This window comes from Salmo trutta, chromosome 1, assembly GCF_901001165.1.
Source record: "Salmo trutta chromosome 1, fSalTru1.1, whole genome shotgun sequence".
NCBI lineage: Eukaryota > Metazoa > Chordata > Actinopteri > Salmoniformes > Salmonidae > Salmo > Salmo trutta.
In genome coordinates, this window is record NC_042957.1 from 65,696,909 (window position 1) to 65,717,413 (window position 20,505).

The 20,505-nt window shown below is 44.9% G+C and overlaps 2 long non-coding RNA genes and 1 pseudogene across 2 annotated transcripts; all 3 read left to right on the plus strand.

The window, feature by feature from the left end:
- Window positions 1-4,472: 4,472 nt before the first annotated feature.
- On the plus strand, window positions 4,473-11,043 carry LOC115205451 (uncharacterized). The gene is made up of 3 exons (XR_003880615.1): window positions 4,473-4,559; window positions 4,844-5,526; window positions 10,631-11,043. It is a non-coding gene; the product is annotated as an uncharacterized LOC115205451 (long non-coding RNA).
- A 430-nt stretch (window positions 11,044-11,473) lies between these two features.
- On the plus strand, window positions 11,474-11,856 carry LOC115205454 (uncharacterized). The gene is made up of 2 exons (XR_003880616.1): window positions 11,474-11,516; window positions 11,620-11,856. It is a non-coding gene; the product is annotated as an uncharacterized LOC115205454 (long non-coding RNA).
- A 787-nt stretch (window positions 11,857-12,643) lies between these two features.
- Window positions 12,644-18,659, plus strand: LOC115197613 (lysosomal alpha-glucosidase-like; annotated as a pseudogene).
- Window positions 18,660-20,505: the final 1,846 nt, after the last annotated feature.

The following is a 20,505-nucleotide window of genomic DNA, read 5'->3' on the forward strand; positions in this document are numbered from 1 at the left end:
TGACCAAAAAACAGTCTTATGTTAATCCCGTTATTGGTGAGATCTTATTTATGAAGTCTGTAGAGTCTTTCTGTCACGTCCTGACCATAGAAAGCTTTTATTTTCTATAGTAGAGTAGGTCAGGGCGTAACTGGGGGGTTAGTCTAGTTTATTATTTCTATGTGGGGTTCTAGGTTTGTTTTTCCATGTTGGTGATTGTGTATGATTCCCAATTAGAGGCAGATGGTAATCGTTGTCTCTAATTGGGGATCATACTTAAGTAGCATGTTTTCCACCTGTGGGTTATGGGCTATTGTATTTTGAGTAAGTGTATGTAGCACCTTTGTAGTCACGTTTCGTTTATTGTTTTTGTATTTTTGCATTTTGAGTAAGTGTATGTAGCACCTCTGTAGTCACGTTTTTGTATTTTTGCATTTTGAGTAAGTGTATGTAGCACCTCTGTAGTCATGTTTTGTTTATTCTTTATTGTTTTTGTATTTTTGCATTTTTAGAAAGTGTATGTAGCACCTCTGTAGTCACGTTTTGTTTATTCTTTATTGTTTTTGTATTTTTGCTTAGTTTCACTTTATAATAAATATGTGGAACGCTACTCACGCTGCGCCTTGGTCCATCTATACACACGAACGTGACACTTTCACATATGATGGCAATGCTTGCACATTATATTTAATAAAAGAGTCTACATAGTTTGACAATGGCTCAAGCATTGGGCCTATTCCTACAACCCCTAGTCTGCCTGGATAATTGCCTTGTGTTTTAGGTTTGTGTAATTCAGGCAAAATGTACAGGCATGGACGTATGGCACATTTGCAGCAAAGGTATTCATATTCAGGTTTTGAGATAAGGTTATTTAATAGTGCTTGCTCCAGATTAGAGCATATATACCATTGGAACACCTGTGTGGGATCAACACTCCATTTTCTGTAGAAACATTCATTACTGAGTTGTCTCTGAATCTCTTTGTATTTTTCATAGTCTAAAATAACCCCCTTGTCTGCAGCTTTGATAACCAAATATGAATCTTTCATTAGTTCATTAAGTGCCTGTTCTTCTGTCCTGGTGAGGTTCTTCTGAATATGGTTTGTTTTTCTCGTATATACAGACATGGCTTGTTTGACTAAACCTACAATAGGTATTATGTATCATTGTGGAGTGACACGTAAATACATTTTTCTAACTAGGCTACCCAGCCTGGTCCTTCTGATCACTGATAGTCTATTAGAGTCGACCCTGGTCCTTCTGATCACTGCTAGTCTATTAGAGTTGACCCTGGTCCTTCTGATCACTGCTAGTCTATTAGAGTTGACCCTGGTCCTTCTGATCACTGATAGTCTATTAGAGTCTACCCTGGTCCTTCTGATCACTGATAGTCTATTAGAGTCTAACCTGGTTCTTCTGACCACTGCTAGTCCATTAGAGTCTACCCTGCTCCATATGATCACTGCTAGTCTATTATTCTACCCTGGTCCTTCTGATCACTGCTAGTCTATTAGAGTTGACCCTGGTCCTTCTGATCACTGCTAGTCTATTAGAGTCTACCCTGGTCCTTCTGATCACTGCTAGTCCATTAGAGTCTACCCTGGTCCTTCTGATCACTGCTAGTCCATTAGTCTATATACAGTGCATTCAGAAAGTATTCAGACCCCTTCCCTTTTTCGTCATTTTGTTACGTTACAGCCTTATTCTGAAAATGATTAAATAAAAAAAGTTCCTCATCAATCTACACACTATACCCCATAATGACAAAGCAAAAACTGTTTTTTAGAAATGTTAACAAATGTATTACAAATAAAAAACAGAAAGACCTTATTTACATCCTGTTTCCATTGAACATCCTTGAGATGTTTCTACAACTTGATTGGAGTCCACCTGTGCTAAATTAAGTTGATTGGACATGATTTGGAAAGGCACACACCTGTCTATATAAGGCCCCGCAATTAACAGTGCACGTCAGAGCAAAAATCAAGCCATGAGGTCGAAGGAATTGTCCGTAGAGCTCCAAGACAGGATTGTGTCGAGGCACAAAACCTCAAGGCACAGGTACCAAAAAATGTCTGCAGCATTGAAGGTCCACAAGAACACAGTGGCTTCCATCTTTCTTAAATGGAAGAAGTTTGGAACCGCCAAGACTCTTCCTAGAGCTGGCCGCCCGGCCAAACTGAGCAATCAGGGAGAAGGTCTTTGGTCAGGGAGGTGACCAAGAACCCAATGGTCTAGTGGTTAGAGCATTGGGCCAATAACCGGAAGGTTGCTGGATCGAATCGATGAGCTGACAAGGTAAAAATCTGTCGTTCTGCCCCTGGGCAAGGCAGTTAACCCGCTGTTCCCCGGGCGCCGAAGACGTGGATATCGATTAAGGCAGGTTCCTCGCACCTCTCTGATTCAGAGGGGTTGTGTTAAATGTAGAAGACACATTTCAGGTGAATAGATTCAGTTGGACAACCTTTCCCTTTCACTCTGACAGAGCTCCAGCGTTTCTCTGTGGAGATGGGAGAACTTTCCAGAAAGACAACCATCTCTGCAGCACTCCAACAATCAGGCCTTTATGGTAGAGTGGCCAGATGGAAGCCACTCCTCAGTAAAAGGCACATGACAGCCCACTTGGAGTTTGCCAAAAGGCACCTAAAGGACTCAGACCATGAGAAACAAGATTATCTGGTCTGATGAAACCAAGATTGAACTCTTTGGTCTGAATGCCAAGTGTCACGTCTGGAGGAAACCTGGCACCATCCCTGTGGTGAAGCATGATAGTGGCAGCATTATGCTGCGGGATGTTTTTTAGCTGCAAGGACTGGGAGACTAGTTAGGATTGAGGGAAAGATCAATCAATCAATCAAATGTATTTATAAAGCCCTTCTTACATCAGTTGATGTCACAAAGTGCTGTACAGAAACCCAGCCTAAAACCCCAAACAGCAAGCAATGCAGGTGTAGAAGCACGGTGGCTAGGAAAAACTCCCTAGAAAGGCCAGAACCTAGGAAGAAACCTAGAGAGGAACCAGGCTATGAGGGGTGGCCAGTCCTCTTCTGGCTGTGCCGGGTGGAGATTATAACAGAACATGGTCAAGATGTTCAAATGTTCATAGATGACCAGCAGGGTCAAAAAATAATAATCACAGTGTTTGTCGAGGGTGCAACAGGTCAGCACCTCGGGAGTAAATGTCAGCTGGCTTTTCATAGCCGATCATTCAGAGTATCTCTACTGCTCCTGCTGTCTCTAGAGAGTTGAAAACAGCAGGTCTGGGACAGGTAGCACGTCCGGTGAACAGGTCAGGGTTCCATAGCCGCAGGCAGAACAGTTGAAACTGGAGCAGCAGCATGGCCAGGTGGACTGGGGACAGCAAGGATTCATCAGGCCAGGTAGTCCCGAGGCATGGTCCTAGGGCTCAGGTCCTCCGAGAGAGAGAGAGAGAGAAAGAAAGAAAGAAAGAAAGAAAGGGAATTAGAGAGAGCATACTTAAATTCACACAGGACACCGGATAAGACAGGAGAAATACTCCAGATATAACAGACTGACCCTAGCCCCCCGACACATCAACTACTGCAGCATAAATACTGGAGGCTGAAGATGAACGGAGCAAAGTATACAGAAATCCTTGATGAAACCTGCTCCAGAGTACTCAGGACCTCAGACTGGGGCGACGGTTCACCTTCCAACAGGACAACAACCATGAGCACACAGCCAAGACAACGCAGGAATAGCTTAAGGACAAGTCTCTGAATGTCCTTGAGTGGCCCAGCTAGAGCCCGACTTGAACCCGATCAAACATCTCTGGAGAGACCTGAAAATAGCTGTGCAGCGACGCTCCCCATCCAACCTGACAGAGCTTGAGAGGATCTGCAGAGAAGAATAGAAGAAACTCCCCAAATACCGGTGTGCCAAGCTTGTAGCGTCATACCCAGGAAGACTTGAGGCTGTAATCGCTGCCAAAGGTGCTTCAACAAAGTACTGAGTAAAGGGTCTGAATACTTATGTAAATGTGATATTTCAGTTTTTATTTGTAAAAATTGGCAAAAATAAATAAAAAACTGCTTTTTGCTTTGTCATTATGGGGTATTATGTGTATATTGATGAGGGGGGAAAAACGATATAATCAATTTTAAAATAAGGCTGTAACATAACAAAATGTGGAAAAAGTCAAGGGGTCTGAATACTTTCCGAATGTGATAACATGATGTCTGTACTGTAGCTACTGATTCATTATTAAGTGCTAATATGCGAGCTTATTAAAAAAAACTACTGGTTCACATGGTGCCTCAATATCCTCAATATTCTCTAAGTCCCAGTAATTGGATATGGGTTCACTTCACATTTAACACAGGAGCATAATGGATAATGTTTGTATTGGTATTATGTTTGTATTGGTAGTTATAGATGCATTAGATAGATGCACTCAAATAATCGAAGAATAGGTTACTTCCACTGTGTGGTAGCCCAATAGGCAGCGCCAAGTTTGTCCCTAGTGGCATGCCGTCGAAATTGCTCAGTCCAGTTCAACAACAACTTTTCACGTGCGTTGACATGCGACATTCAAAGCATTTTGTGTGGCCTGCCCTAGAGTAAGTACTTTGGAAAATGCATACATTTAATCTCCTAATTTTCACCCGCATTCTAATATCTCTTGCTAATATTTAGCTATGTATGCACCAGGCATACAATTCTAGCTACAGTATGTTCTAGGCAGCTTGCACACTTCCTTGTTAATGTGTGTAGACTGTGTAACGTTACATCTGTCAGCTGACATATAACATCTATCGTAAGTGGTAGGTCCACAATTTGTTGTCGTACGTCCATAGTTGCCAATTATCCTAGGCGTCCGTTTCATATCATTTTCATTTTTCAGACTTCTACACTGACATGCGGGCTCTTCAGCTTTGGAGACATTTTTTCCCACCACCTCCCAGATGTCCCAACTCGACACAGGACATGGGTTTGTCTAGTTGTCTGTCTGCCCTGTCTCTCTCAGCCCTGCTCACCCTGGCCTTGATGTTTACACCTTAGCAACCTGTCTGACCAAAAGTTGTCACTGATAAAGTTAACAAGCAAACAACTACCAGATGAGACACCAATACACCTGTCAGTAAGACCTGGTTTAGAGGAAGATCCAGCAACAAAACAGGCTGGTGAGAGGGAGACAGTGAACCTCCAGAGGGGTAGCGCCCATCCAGCCACAGATTGCTGTGGTAAGTCCCCCATCCAGCCAGCTCCAGTGGTCCCAGAGAGGCAGAGTGTAGGAGGGTAGCCCTGGAGAGACGTTTTGACTGTGCCCGGGACCGAGTTCTGAGCCAGATAAAGTGTCAGGGGAGAGGGTGCTGCTATGCCCCCTTACCACAAGGCCTCTCTGGAGGACCCCCCCTGGTGCTTCTACCCCCGTCATACAGCGGCTACAGGATGGGGCCCCTCACCCCCACTTCCAGGGGCCAGGCTGCCACCCTTACTCGGCCCACTCCTTCCTACCTGCCCCTGGATATCTCTACGCTCCGGTTGGAGATCCTGGATGAGACAGAAGGCCGACTGCACCTCACGGTGAGTCTCTGGCTGTATAACCACTCGTATATTTACTACCGAGATACAGGGTTTGGTTGCCATTGTCTTTCTCTATAACATTGCTTTTAAAAGTGTTGCCTCTGAAAAGGGCGTACAGTATTTGCTACATGTTTTATCTCATTACTTTTGTAATGATACGTTTGTAATAGAGGTCGACCGATTATGATTTTTCAATGCCGATACCGATTATTGGAGGCCCCAAAAAAGCCAATACCGATTAATCAGACAATGTTTTTATTTATTTATTTATTTGTAATAATGACAATTACAACAATACTGAATGAACACTTATTTTAACTTAATATAATACATCAATAAAATCAATTTAGCCTCAAATAAATAATGAAAGATGTTCAATTTGGTTTAAATAATGCAAAAACAAAGTGTTTGAGAAGAAAGTAAAAGTGCAATATGTGCCATGTAAGAAAGCTAACGTTTAAGTTCCTTGCTCAGAACATGAGAACATATGAAAGCTGGTGATTCCTTTTAACATGAGTCTTCAATATTCCCAGGTAAGAAGTTTTAGGTTGTAGTTATTATAGGAATGATAGGACTATTTCTCTCTATACGATTTGTATTTCATATACCTTTGACTATTGGATGTTCTTATAGGCACTTTAGTATTGCCAGTGTAACAGTATAGCTTCCGTCCCTCTCCTCGCTCCTACCTGGGCTCGAACCAGGAACACATCGACAACAGCCACCTTCGAAGCAGCGTTACCCATGCAGAGCGAGGGGAACAACTACTCCAAGTCTCAGAGCGAGTGACGTTTGAAACGCTATTAGCGTGCACCCGCTAACTAGCTAGCCATTTCACATCGGTTACACCAGCCTAATCTTGGGAGTTGATAGGCTTGAAGTGATAAACAGCGAATGCTTGAAGCACAGCGAAGAGCTGCTGGCAAAACGCACGAAAGTGCTGTTTGAATGAATGCTTACGAGCCTGCTGGTGCCTACCACCGCTCAGTCAGACTGCTCTATCAAATCTTAGACTTAATTATAACATAATAACACACAGAAATACAAGCCTTTGGTCATTAATATGGTCGAATCCGGAAACTATCATCTCGGAAAAAAAAGTTTTTCCTTTCAGTGAAATACGGAACCGTTCCGTATTTTATCTAACGGGTGGCATCCCTAAGTCTAAATATTCCTGTTACATTGCACAACCTTCAATGTTATGTCATAATTACGTAAAATTCTGGCAAATTAGTTCGCAACGAGCTAGGCGGCCCAAACTGTTGCATATACCCTGACTCTGCGTGCAATGAACGCAAGAGAAATGACACAATTTCACCTGGTTAACATTGCCTGCTAACCTGGATTTCTTTTAGCTAAATATGCAGGTTTAAAAATATATACTTCTGTGTATTGATTTTAAGAAAGGCATTGATGTTTATGGTTAGGTACAGTCGTGCAACGATTGTGATTTTTTCGCAAATGCGCTTTTGCTAAATCATCAAATCAAATCAAATCAAATGTATTTATATAGCCCTTCGTACATCAGCTGAAATCTCAAAGTGCTGTACAGAAACCCAGCCTAAAACCCCAAACAGCAAGCAATGCATGTGAAAGAAGCACGGTGGCTGGGAAAAACTCCCTAGGAAAAACTCCTGAGAAAGGCCAAAAACCTAGGAAGAAACCTAGAGAGGAACCAGGCTATGAGGGGTGGCCAGTCCTCTTCTGGCTGTGCCGGGTGGATATTATAACAGAACATGGTCAAGATGTTAAAATGTTCGTAAATGACCAGCATGGTCAAATAATAATAATCATAGTAATTGTCGAGGGTGCAACAAGCACGTCCGGTGAACAGGTCAGGGTTCCGTAGCCGCAGGCAGAACAGTTGAAACTGGAGCAGCAGCATGGCCAGGTGGACTGGGGACAGCAAGGAGTCATCATGCCAGGTAGTCCTAGGGCTCAGGTCCTCCGAGAGAAAGAAAGAAAGAAAGAAAGAAAGAGAGAATTAGAGAGAGCATATTTACATTCACACAGGACACCGGATAAGACAAGAGAATACTCCAGATGTAACAGACTGACCCTAGCCCCCCGACACATAAACTACTGCAGCATAAATACTGGAGGCTGAGACAGGAGGGATCAGAAGACACTGTGGCCCCATCCGATGATACCCCCGGACAGGGCCAAACAGGCAGGATATAACCCCACCCACTTTGCCAAAGCACAGCCCCCACACCACTAGAGGGATATCTACAACCACCAACTTACCGTCCGAAGACAAGGCCGAGTATAGCCCACAAAGATGTCCGCCACGGCACAACCCAAGGGGGGGGCGCCAACCCAGACAGGAAGACCACGTCAGTGGCTCAACCTACTCAAGTGACGCACCCCTCCCATGGACGGCATGGAAGAACACCAGTAAGTCAGTGACTCAGCCCCTGTAAAAGGGTTAGAGGCAGAGAATCCCAGTGGGAAGAGGGGAACCGACAAGGCAGAGACAGCAAGGGCGGTTCGTTGCTCCAGCCTTTCCGTTCACCTTCACACTCCTGGGCCAGACTATACTTAATCATAGGACCTACTGAAGAGATAAGTCTTCAGTAAAGACTTAAAGGTTGAGACTGAGTCTGCGTCTCTCACATGGGTAGGCAGACCATTCCATAAAAATTGAGCTCTATAGGAGAAAGCCCTAATCATCCCCTGTTTGGCGAAGTCGGCCGTCTTTGTTAGGAAGAAATAGTCTTCACAGTTCGCAACGAGCCAGGCGGCCCAAACTGCTGCATATACCCTGACTCTGTTGCAAGAGAAGTGACACATTTTCCCTAGTTAAAAGAAATTCCTGTTAGCAGGCAATATTAACTAAATATGCAGGTTTAAACATACACTGCTCCAAAAAATAAATGGAACACTAAAATAACACATCCTAGATCTGAATGAATGAAATAATCTTATTAAATACTTTTTTCTTTACATAGTTGAATGTGCTGACAACAAAATCACACAAAAATAATCTATGGAAATCCAATTTATCAACCCATGGAGGTCTGGATTTGGAGTCACACTCAAAATTAAAGTGGAAAACCACACTACAGGCTGATCCAACTTTGATGTAATGTCCTTAAAACAAGTCAAAATGAGGCTCAGTAGTGTGTGTGGCCTCCACGTGCCTGTATGACCTCCCTACAACGCCTGCGCATGCTCCTGATGAGGTGGCGGATGGTCTCCTGAGGGATCTCCTCCCAGACCTGGACTAAAGCATCCGCCAACTCCTGGACAGTCTGTGGTGCAACGTGGCGTTGGTGGATGGAGCGAGACATGATGTCCCAGATGTGCTCAATTGGATTCAGGTCTGGGGAACGGGTGGGCCAGTCCATAGCATCAATGCCTTCTTCTTGCAGGAACTGCTGACACACTCCAGCCACATGAGGTCTAGCATTGTCTTGCATTAGGAGGAACCCAGGGCCAACCGCACCAGCATATGGTCTCACAAGGGGTCTGAGGATCTCATCTCGGTACCTAATGGCAGTCAGGCTACCTCTGGCGAGCACATGGAGGGCTGTGCGGCCCCCCCAACGAAATGCCACCCCACACCATGACTGACCCACCGCCAAACCGGTCATGCTGGAGGATGTTGCAGGCAGCAGAACGTTCTCCACGGCGTCTCCAGACTCTGTCACGTCTGTCACATGTGCTCAGTGTGAACCAGTGGCGAATTTGCCAATCTTGGTGTTCAAATGGCAAATGCCAAACGTCCTGCACGGTGTTGGGCTGTAAGCACAACCCCCACCTGTGGACGTCGGGCCCTCATACCACCCTCATGGAGTCTGTTTCTGACCGTTTGAGCAGACACATGCACATTTGTGGCCTGCTGGAGATCATTTTGCAGGGCTCTGGCAGTGCTCCTCCTGCTCCTCCTTGCACAAAGGCGGAGGTAGCGGTCCTGCTGCTGGGTTGTTGCCCTCCTACGGCCTCCTCCACGTCTCCTGATGTACTGGCCTGTCTCCTGGTAGCGCCTCCATGCTCTGGACACTACGCTGACAGACACAGCAAACCTTCTTGCCACAGCTCGCATTGATGTGCCATCCTGGATGAGCTGCACTACCTGAGCCACTTGTGTGGGTTGTAGACTCCGTCTCATGCTACCACTAGAGTGAAAGCACCGCCAGCATTCAAAAGTGACCAAAACATCAGCCAGGAAGCATAGGAACTGAGAAGTGGTCTGTGGTCCCCACCTGCAGAACCACTCCTTTATTGGGGGTGTCTTGCTAATTGCCTATAATTTCCACCTGTTGTCTATTCCATTTGCACAACAGCATGTGAAATTTATTGTCAATCAGTGTTGCTTCCTAAGTAGACAGTTTGATTTCACAGAAGTGTGATTGACTTGGAGTTACATTGTGTTGTTTAAGTGTTCCCTTTATTTTTTTGAGCAGTGTATATACTTGTGTATTGATTTTAAGAAAGGCATTGATGTTTAAGGTTGGAGCAACGTGTACCTAAGCGATTATATGTAACGCAGGACAGGCTAGATAAACTAGTAATATCATCAACCATGTGTAGTTAACTAGTGATTATGATTGATTGATTGTTTTTTATAAGATAAGTTTAATGCTAGGTAGCAACTTACCTTGGCTTCTTACTGCATTCACGTAACAGGCAGGCTCCTCGTGGAGTGCAATGTAAAGCAGGTGGTTAGAGCGTTGGACTAGTTAACCATAAGGTTGCAAGATTGAATCCCCGAGCTGACAAGGTAAACATCTGTCATTCTGCCCCTGAACAAGGGAGTTAACCCACCGTTCCTAGGCCGTCATTGAAAATAAGAATGTGTTCTTAACTGACTTGCCTAGTTAAATAAAGGTAAAAAAAACAACAACAAAAAAATCGGCCAAATCGGCGTCCAAAAATACCGATTTCCGATTGTTATGAAAACTTAAAATCGACCCTAATTAATCGGCCATTCCGATTAATCGGTCGACCTCTAGTTTGTAATGTATCATGCTACTTAGCAGCTCTGGCCAGAATGTCACCAGTCAATCTTTTTTTGTGTTCACATGGCACAGTACTTCAACTGTATCAAGATACAGGTTTACATGATTGAGCTGAGTTTGACCTCTCCTTCTCTCTGTAGAGGTGGTGCTGCATCCTAGCCCTGCTCTGACCTGGGTGGCTGTGGGAGGAATCCTGTACCTGTACATCTTCCTGGGCCTGATCCTTAGAGTGTTGTCAGACAGTACCTCCTGAATATCCTTTTATTGTCTCCTATCCCAATGTTGCTATGGTGGGTCAGGCCACTGGTGGGTCACAACTAATTCATTTTGGGTAATAGCTAAGGAAAAGATAGTGGCTGTCTGTGTCCCATTGTCCTAGTAGTCTGAACTTGCTGCCTCATCTCCTTTCCTTCATCTCCTTTCACTTATGTGAAAGAACTAGACTGGTGAAAGCAAATACATTTTCTACCATTAGGCACCATCCACCATATAGGCATTATCCACCATAATATGGTGTGGCTTGTTTGGTGTCTGCTGTGAAGTAATACCACAACAAGTTAACTACTTGATTGATGAAAGCATGTCATCCAGCAAAGACAGCAGCGCAGTCATCAACTACATGCACCATTTCTTCACCAACTACGGAGTTGGGGAAACACGTGTGGACCTGAATTGTGATAACTGCAGTGGCCAAAAGAAGAACACGTTTGTGCTCTGGTATTGTGCCTGGCGGACCATACACAACCTCCACCACAGTCTGGACCTTCACTTCCTGATCACATGCCACACCAAGTTTGCCCGCGACTGGTGCTTCGGCCTCATCAAGCAGCGGTTCAGAAAGACCAGAGTGAACACTTTGTCTGAGATTGCTGGTGTTGTGAAGGACAGCACTGTGACAGGGGTCAACATCCCACAGCTGGTTGGACTGGAGGATGGTACGGTGCTGGTGGAAAGCTATGGCTGGCAACAACACCTGACTCCGTACTTCAGGCCGCTGCCACAGATCAAGCAGTACCAGCACTTCAGGTGAATATCATTTCATTGCATTGTATGAGGTTATTCTTCTTATCTAAACTTTGGAGGTGAATTGATGTTTTCTACGTTTTTTGGGTTATTTCCTGTTTTACAGCTTCAATGCTCTGGAGTCTGGTGTTGTTGTCGCCAAGGAGCATTCAGACTCTGCTGCTGCGCAATGCTGACATCCTTCCTCCCATGGATGGTCTGCCTGTACAAGCACCACCTGGACACAGCTAGACAAACATATGTTTTTGAGAAGATCAGGGATTTTTGCTGACGAAGAGGTTATGGGCATCACATGCCCTGCACCAAAGTCAAGGGCAGGACAGAAACAGGCTCTCCAAATAAATATAGATTCCCTTGTTCATGTGTGGTTCAGACCATCAGCACTATCTGCAGTGCCTCTATTCAAATGACTCTCCTGCTACTATTATTATTTTATCCTGCTGCTCAGCCACTTTACCCCTGATTGTATGCATATAACTACCTCATCTATCACTGATATTGTTATTCATATTGTTCTTGTACATACTGTATATTATTTTTTTTATTTTGACACTTTCTGATATTGCTACTATGCAGGTAACCATTTGGCTGTACCGTTTACACCTTCTGTAGAGACCCATCCACTTGGCAAGATGTGGCTAGCGTTATAGCATTTCTTTCACATGACCCATCAATTAAGTGTGTCTGGGTAAGAGTCAATTAATATTTATAAAATATTTTTTATCTGGACACTTTCTGTTTACCTGGAATTGTTCATTATTGTAGGCTACTACTTTTACCACTTTAAATCTGAATGTTTCCTTAAAGAGATGGGTGGGGCTGGCTTAAGTGTAAACAAAGAGCTCTCCAGTAGGTACCAAACCATTCAAAGGCCATTTTCTCAAAAGTGAGTTCACAAGTTTATCAACTTTCAAAGCAGAATTACTTTCCCATTGTTCCTCAAACATGCAGTGTATGATATACCATGTTGTAGCTGTGAGTCTACTTTTATCCAATGTAATAAAAAAAAAACACAATTTCAAATTTTGCAACTTAAGTCCAATTTGAGCAGGTTGGTTTGCGCTCACCTTTTGTGACTCTTCCGTCATAGCTAATGTTTACCCCGTCTTCCTCCCCCAGGGTACCCTATGATGCCTCCTTATTGGTCACTGGGGTTCCACCTGTGTCGCTGGGGTTACCGGTCCACCAACGCAACCCGAGAGGTGGTGCGACGCATGCACAACGCCAACTTCCCCCTTGTAAAGATGCTGGAGAAAACACTTATATTGTAGTACAGTATTATCACTTGGTACAGTACAGTATTATTACGCAGACAAGCGTTAGGTGTTCACCTTTGACCCCCAGCGCTTTGTGGACCAGCCAGACATGCTGAAGGAGTTCCATCAGAAGGGCATGAAGTACATTCTCATCCTGGTAAGAGAGAGGCCTCAACCCTCACAACATGTGGTACACATAGGCACATTAATAACTCATATTAGATTGAAATAGTGGTTCAATGTCATTTTTTATTCTAAATAACAGTCAGCGTTGTGATTAAATTGTTGAAAGAGTGCAGTATTGGAAGGTACAAGTCAAGGAAACTTTCCTTCTCAATCCACAAGATGGCAGCAAAAGCATTACTGTCATTTATTTTAGAAGCATGTTTCCTATTTGTTCTCTTTCCCAGGACCCTGGAATCAGCAGCACCAGCCCCCCTGGTTACTTACCCACCCTTTGATGAGGGTCAGCGGAGAGGGGTCTTCATCAGGAACTCTACAGGACAGACAGTCATAAGGAAGGTCAGACCTAAAACTCTCACTTCTCTATCTGGAGACCCACTGTAAACTGGGCTACATATACTCTGAATAGTTTGGAAAGAACATCTTTTTTATCTGCTTGATAACATTGTGTATGTCCATTGTGTATTCAAGTAACGTGTCCTCTGAAAAGCAAGGTTACACTAAACAAAACCCCCTCTTGAAGCTGTCTGTGTGTGTGTGTGTGCATGCAGGTGTGTGTGTTGTGTGGAAAGGTATGCATGTTCGGTGGCCTGTGGATTGTGAGTGTGTAGCAGATAGAAATGTCTCGTAGAGGGCTGAAATCATCCCCTATTCTATTCTATTCTATTATATTATATTCTATATTTGCACTAACAAGCTTGCATCATCCAGGTTGTGTCAATGCTACTCAGCATCCAGCATACTCTTTCACTTGTCCCTCTGTTCTCAGGATATGAATGAACCAGACAGTTTTGTGCAGGGCTCTGTGGAAGGGTGTCCTGACAGTGATTTGGATAGCCCCCCCCTACGTGCCACGTGAGTGTACTGCAGCTGAGTAGTTTCCTGTCTATATAAAATCAATTGAGAAATGTAGTGAATTCATTCATTCATTTTCATTCTGTCTCCATAGACACATACAGGGGTGGTTGGAGGACAGCTGAACACTGGTACACTCTGCATGTCAGCTCAACAGAACCAGTCCACTCACTACAACCTGCATAACCTCTATGGGCTGACGGAGGCTAGCGCCACCCACAGGTCAGACACAGCACTACAGGGATCAGTGTTGCACTTATCCTGAGACTGTTGGCACTTTTACTTCTGCTTGTTTGAATGAAGCAGATTGTATTTATCTTGTCTACATTACACATTTGTAACTGTAGTTGGAAGATCAGTTATAGCCTTTGACCCTCTCAGTGCCCTGGTGAAGGTCTGGGGGTCGCGACCCTTCGTGCTGTCCCGCTCCTCCTTCCCTGGCATCGGCCGTTTCTCCGGAGTCTGGACGGGAGATGTGAGGAGCGACTGGGAGCAGCTCAGATACTCCATCCCTGGTGAGGGGAAAGACATCGCCAACATTCCCATCTCCGTTCCAAGCCATTCCTATTCTCAACGAGATTCCCAAAGCCATTCACAAGCCCTGTGTGTTTTAGCCATCAGAGTACTAATGGTACCGATGCACCATCCAGACAGTACATATTGCAGTGTGCTCTTACTCAGCACTTCGTCTCTATTGTCTTTAGTTGAAAGAGTGCCTAGACAGAGTTGGAGCCTTTTCAGTGGTAGTTATCTATGGACTTGAATGAGGGGTTTGAATAGAAAAATGCCCAGACTTGTAATGGAACCACCTACTATTTATTTGACTGTATGTAGCTAGCAAGTACAGAGAGATGCCTCTGACTGCCTGACATCAAAGTTAAATAATGAATACAGTAATAATGAATAAATATGAACTAATATGTTCAATATCCGTCCGTCGCTCCACCCCCCAGCGGTGCTGCTGTTTGGCCTGTTCGGGGTGCCCCTGGTGGGGGCGGATGTGTGTGGGTTTGGGGGGGGACACCACAGAGGAGCTGTGTGTACGCTGGACCCAGCTTGGAGCCTTCTACCCCTTCATGAGGAACCACAATGACAAGCCCAACGCTGTGAGTGCTGCTGCGTGTGTTTGTGTGTGTGTGTGTGTGTGTGTGTGTGTGTGTGTGTGTGTGTGTGTGTGTGTGTGTGTGTGTGTGTGTGTGGGTCTTATGGTCTTTACAGTTAACTCAGTTGGATAGGAATTTACCACAATTTTTTCCTGACCTGCTAATGTCTTTTCACTGTCTCTATGTAACCAAGTTATAATGTTTTCCTATTTACCATGGTGGCTGACCTGCTAGTGTCTTTTCACTGTGTCTATGTAACAGTCCATCAGTCCCATGTATTATGAATGGAGGTAACTCTAGCTCTGTGTGTAGCCCCAGGAGCTCTATGTGTTTGGGCTGGAGGCCCAGGCAGCCATGCGTAGCGCGGTGATGTTACGTTACTCTCTCCTGCCGTTCCTCTACACACTCTTCTACCACACACACACCTCCGCAGACACTGTGGGCACGCCTCTCTTCCTCCAGTACGTCCCTCTACTCCTCTCTTCTTCAGTTATCATTGTCCACTCTTCCCTTCTCTCTCTCTTCAACATTTGGATACTATTGTATCACATCTTATTTACTGTGTTGATACTGTTCTCTGGCCCTCCCTCTCTGTCCATCTCTCCCAGGTTCCCCTCGGACCCTAACTGCCAGACCATAGACAGACAGTTCCTGTGGGGGAGTTCTCTGCTCGTCAGCCCAGTGTTAGAGCAGGGGGCAGTAGAGCTGGCTGCCTACCTTCCCCCGGGGACTTGGTACAGACTGCACAATGTAAACAGCTCCTATATTCAATACAGTTATACACTGAGCATACAAAACATTAAGAACACCTTCCTAATATTGAGTTTCCCCCCACTTTTAACCATCAGATCAGCCTCATTTTGTCGGGGCATGGACTCTACAAGGTGTCGAAAGCGTTCCACAGGGATGCTGCCCATGTTGACTCCAATGCTTCCCACAGTTGTGTCAAGTTGGCTGGATGTCCTTTGGGTGGTGGACCATTCTTGATACATACAGGAAACTATTGAAAGACCAGCAGCGTTGCAGTTCTTGACACAAACTGGTGTGCCTGGCACCTACTACCATACCCCGTTCATAGGGACTAAATATTTTGTCTTGCCAATTCACCCTTTGAATGGCACACATAGACCATCCAGTTGTCTCAAGGTTTGAAAATCCTTATTTAACTTGTCTCCTCCCCTTCATCTACACTGATTGAAGTGGATTTAACAAGTGACAACAAGGAATCATAGCTTTCACCTCAATCAGTCCATGGCATGGAAAGATCAGGTGATCCTAATGTTTTGTACACTCAGTGTATTTCTATAGGCCTTTCATAATGTCACTGAAATTAGTTCGCAACTGATTAAAGGGATTCCTAGGAGAACAAGACCATCTTTTCTGTCGTTAACAGACATAAATTGATAAAAATCCATCTGTGTGAGTCTTTCTTAGGGTCTTGTAGGCTTACTTTAGGACCAGACAAAGATGTGTAATACTGTGTTACTGTGTATACTATAACCATATTTCAGTGGTCATCTCTTTCATCCCTTCCTCCCTAGAGCCAGCCGTTCTACAGTAAGGGTCAGTACCTGCTCCTCCCAGCCCCTCTGGACACCATCAATGTCCATGTGAGAGAGGGACACATCATCCCACAGCAGGTGTGTGTCCTCTGTACACAATAGAATTTGGTTGTCTGTTGTTTCATCGTGTGACAAAGCTTCATCTTAGGCCCATATTGTGGGTGTTACGTACTGATGGTGGAGGAGATGAATGAGCTGCCAAACTCTCATATCATGAAATCTATTCAAGTTATTTGTCATAGAACAAGAGACCCAAAATTCCTTTGTGAAACTATGTGATACAACCTAAAATGAAATACTCTCTGCATACTAATCCGGCAATGTTGTTTTGAAGCTTGTGTGAGTTTTCTGTGTAAAACCTGTTGCCTGTTTTAATCAGTAATTATATATTTCAATGAAAAATCCCCTTAAACCCCCTCCAACTGAGATACAGGAGCCAGGCCTGACTACCTCAGCTTCTCGCAGTAACCCTTTCCTCCTGATGGTGGCGCTGGGGGCTGGGCCTGGGGTGACCTGTTCTGGGATGGCGGGGACAGTCTGGACACCTTCCAGAGAGGTTACTACTCCTGTGTTATCTTCATCGCTGGACAGGTAGGAGATGTAGAGGTCACGTTGGGGCCTGAGTTTTTCCTGATCACATGACCTTACCAAGGAAAACTCTGGGCCCTAGTTATAGCCCACTTCAAGGCTATCCCTGATGCAGTGAAAAAAAGTTAAGTAAGCTTTATGCAACATCTTTCTGAGTGCGGACCATCAAACCTTTTGTTTGTCCTTCAAGGTATTTCATGACATTTGGGTAGGAATAACGTAGGGCCCTAAATGGACTTTAAAGAGCGGATGGAGATCAGAGAATTATCTAGGGTGATTTGGATGTTTCTGCAGTACAGTATGTTTCTAGCAATGCTCTCAAGATTGAGATCCAGGTCCAATCCAATCAAGATAGAAGACGTACTCTTCCCCTGCCATCCTGTAAACAGTAGACCTAACTGTGATGTCTAATGTATAGTGGTACTATACATGTGTGTGTTTGCCAGTGGGGATCAATAAGGTTTTCATTTGATCCAGTCCCAGGTGGTGAGTGACCCCCTGCGTCAGAACGGGGCGCTGGACGGGCTGGTGCTGGGAGGGCTGCGGGTGTTCGGGGTGCCTTCCCCACCACGCTATGTATGGGCCAATGGAAAGAAAGTGTGGGATTTCTCTTATCGGACTGACACCAAGGTGAGCGGTAGCTGGCTGAGTTACCTCTATAGAGTTTAGAATTAAGAAATAGTAGAACGAACATTCTAATTCTGCTTGCCTACCTGTCTATTCTATTCTACAGTATAATATTATATATTGCTTATAATCCTTTCTTTCTGTGTCTGTCTGTAGGTTCTGACGGTGACCAGCCTGGCCCTGCCTATGTCAGAGGTGTTTGAAGTCCTGTGGACCTTGTGAGCCTTGTGAACCGTATGACTCAGTGAACCTCATAATGACTCAGTGGACTCTGACCCAGTAGACAGCCTCTCAGGTGGTTCTGGAACTCCTGACCTAGCACATCTCTGACAAACACCTCCACCCAAAGTTTCCCCTCCATCACTTCTACCCTGGGTAAGACATTGCTCTAATAGACTCCTGGGTTTCTGAATGGACGGACTACACTGAAGTATTTTTGGAAATCATGTTTTTATATTCAACTGTATTTTCAATAAAATGATGTGAAAAGGACTAGAGTGAGCTGTGTGGGTGAAAGCTCTATCAGATATCTCTCCATTTCCTTGTTGTTGCAGATGAGTGATTACATGACATTGTCTCAGGTGAGATGCTGAGACAGTGGTTTGAGAGAGAATTGTGGTCATTCTAGAACACTAGGCCGAAATGTATTATTGTTTTACTATTTTAATTTGTCTCTAAGAATATATATATTTTTTATCTTTCTAACCTTTTATTTTATTTGTTAAGCACTTTTGAAATGCATCACCTGTAAGAAATGTTCTCTGTAAATAACATTTGATTAATTGATAAATTGTGTGCTGAGGAGGACAGCAATGGCTCTACACAATTGTTTTTATTAATTGAACATCTAAAATTGACAAGAATATGCCCATTCTGTACTCTTCCAGTAGGATGGTAGGCTCTGTGTTAAGTCTCATCAAATTACTTCCAGTGATATTGCCACATTGTTACCATTAAAGGCAATTGATAGGTCTGGGTTTGTTTCTCCTAAGCTAAGCATTGTTTCTCATGTTCTCCTATTAGTGAGCTGTCACCACTCAGTGTTTGAATGTGCAGTCAATTATCTCTTTCTTAATCTACTTCATAGTCCTGAGGGCGGTCTAAGGCACTGCTTCTCAGTGCTAGAGGCATCACTACAGACCATGGTTCGATTCCAGGCTGTATCACTTCCGGCCGTGATTGGGAGTCCCATAGGGCAGCGCACAATTGGCCCAGCGTCGTCCGGGTTTGGTCAGGGTAGGCCGTCATTGTAAATAAGAATTTGTTCTTAACCGAATTGTCTAGTTAAATAAAAATAGTCTTCCCATCTGGAACATCTGCCTTATAACTCAGTGCAGTTAAGCTCAATACAGTTACATATTGTAAACAATTCTGAATTGTACAAAATATCATACCTCCACAGAAAACACTGCTACTCCTACTGCTCTCTCCTCGTCTGACCACGTGTTCTCACACCCCGAGAGCATCTGGTCAGCAGGGTGGTGGGACTGGAATCCTCATCTCTCCCAAGTGGACATTCTCTCTTTCTCCCCTGACCCATCTGTCCATCTCCTCCTTTGAATTCCATGCTGTCACAGTCACTAGCCCATTCAAGCTTAACATCCTTATCATTTATCGCCCTCCAGGTTCCCTTGGAGAGTTCATCAATGAGCTTGATGCCTTGATAAGTTCCTTTCCTGAGGATGGCTCACCCCTCACAATTCTGGGTGACTTTAACCTCCCTACGTCTACCTTTGACTCATTTCTCTCTGCCTCTTTCTTTCCACTCCTCCTCTTTTGGCTTCACCCTCTCACCGTCCCCCCCTACTCACAAGGCAGGCAATACGCTTGACCTCATCTTTACTAGATGCTGTTCTTCTACTAATCTCACTACAACTCCCCTCCAAGTCTCCGACCACTACCTTGTATCCTTTTCCCTCTCGCTCTCCTCCAACACTACTCACTCTGCCCCTACTCAGATGGTATTGCGCCGTCGCAACCTTCGCTCTCTCTCTCCTGCTACTCTCTCCTCTTCCATCCTATCATCTCTTCCCTCTGCTCAATCCTTCTCCAACCAATCTCCTGATTCTGCCTCCTCAACCCTCCTCTCCTCCCTTTCTGCATCCTTTGACTCTCTATGTCCCCTATCCTCCCGGCCGGCTCGGTCCTCCCCTCCTGCTCCGTGGCTTGACGACTCATTGCGAGCTCACAGAACAGGGCTCCGAGCAGCCGAGCGGAAATGGAGGAAAACTAGCCTCCCTGCGGACCTGGCATCTTTTCACTCCCTCCTCTCCACATTTTCTTCCTCTGTTTCTGCTGCTAAAGCCACTTTCTACCACTCTAAATTCCAAGCATCTGCCTCTAACCCTAGGAAGCTCTTTGCCACCTTCTCCTCCCTCCTGAATCCTCCTCCCCCCTCCTCCCTCTCTGCGGACGACTTTGTCAACCATTTTGAAAAGAAGGTTGACGACATCCGATCCTCGTTTGTTAAGTCAAACGACACCGCTGGTCCTGCTTACATTGCCCTACCCTATGCTTTGACCTCTTTCTCCCCTCTCTCTCCAGATGAAATCTTGTGACTTGTGACGGCCGCCCAACAACCTGCCCGCTTGACCCTATCCCCTCCTCTCTTCTCCAGACCATTTCCGGAGACCTTCTCCCTTACCTCACCTCGCTCATCAACTCATCCTTGACCGCTGGCTACGTCCCTTCCGTCTTCAAGAGAGCGAGAGTTGCACCCCTTCTCAAAAAACCTACACTCGATTCCTCCGATGTCAACAACTACAGACCAGTATCCCTTCTTTCTTTCCTCTTCAAAACTCTTGAGCGTGCTGTCCTT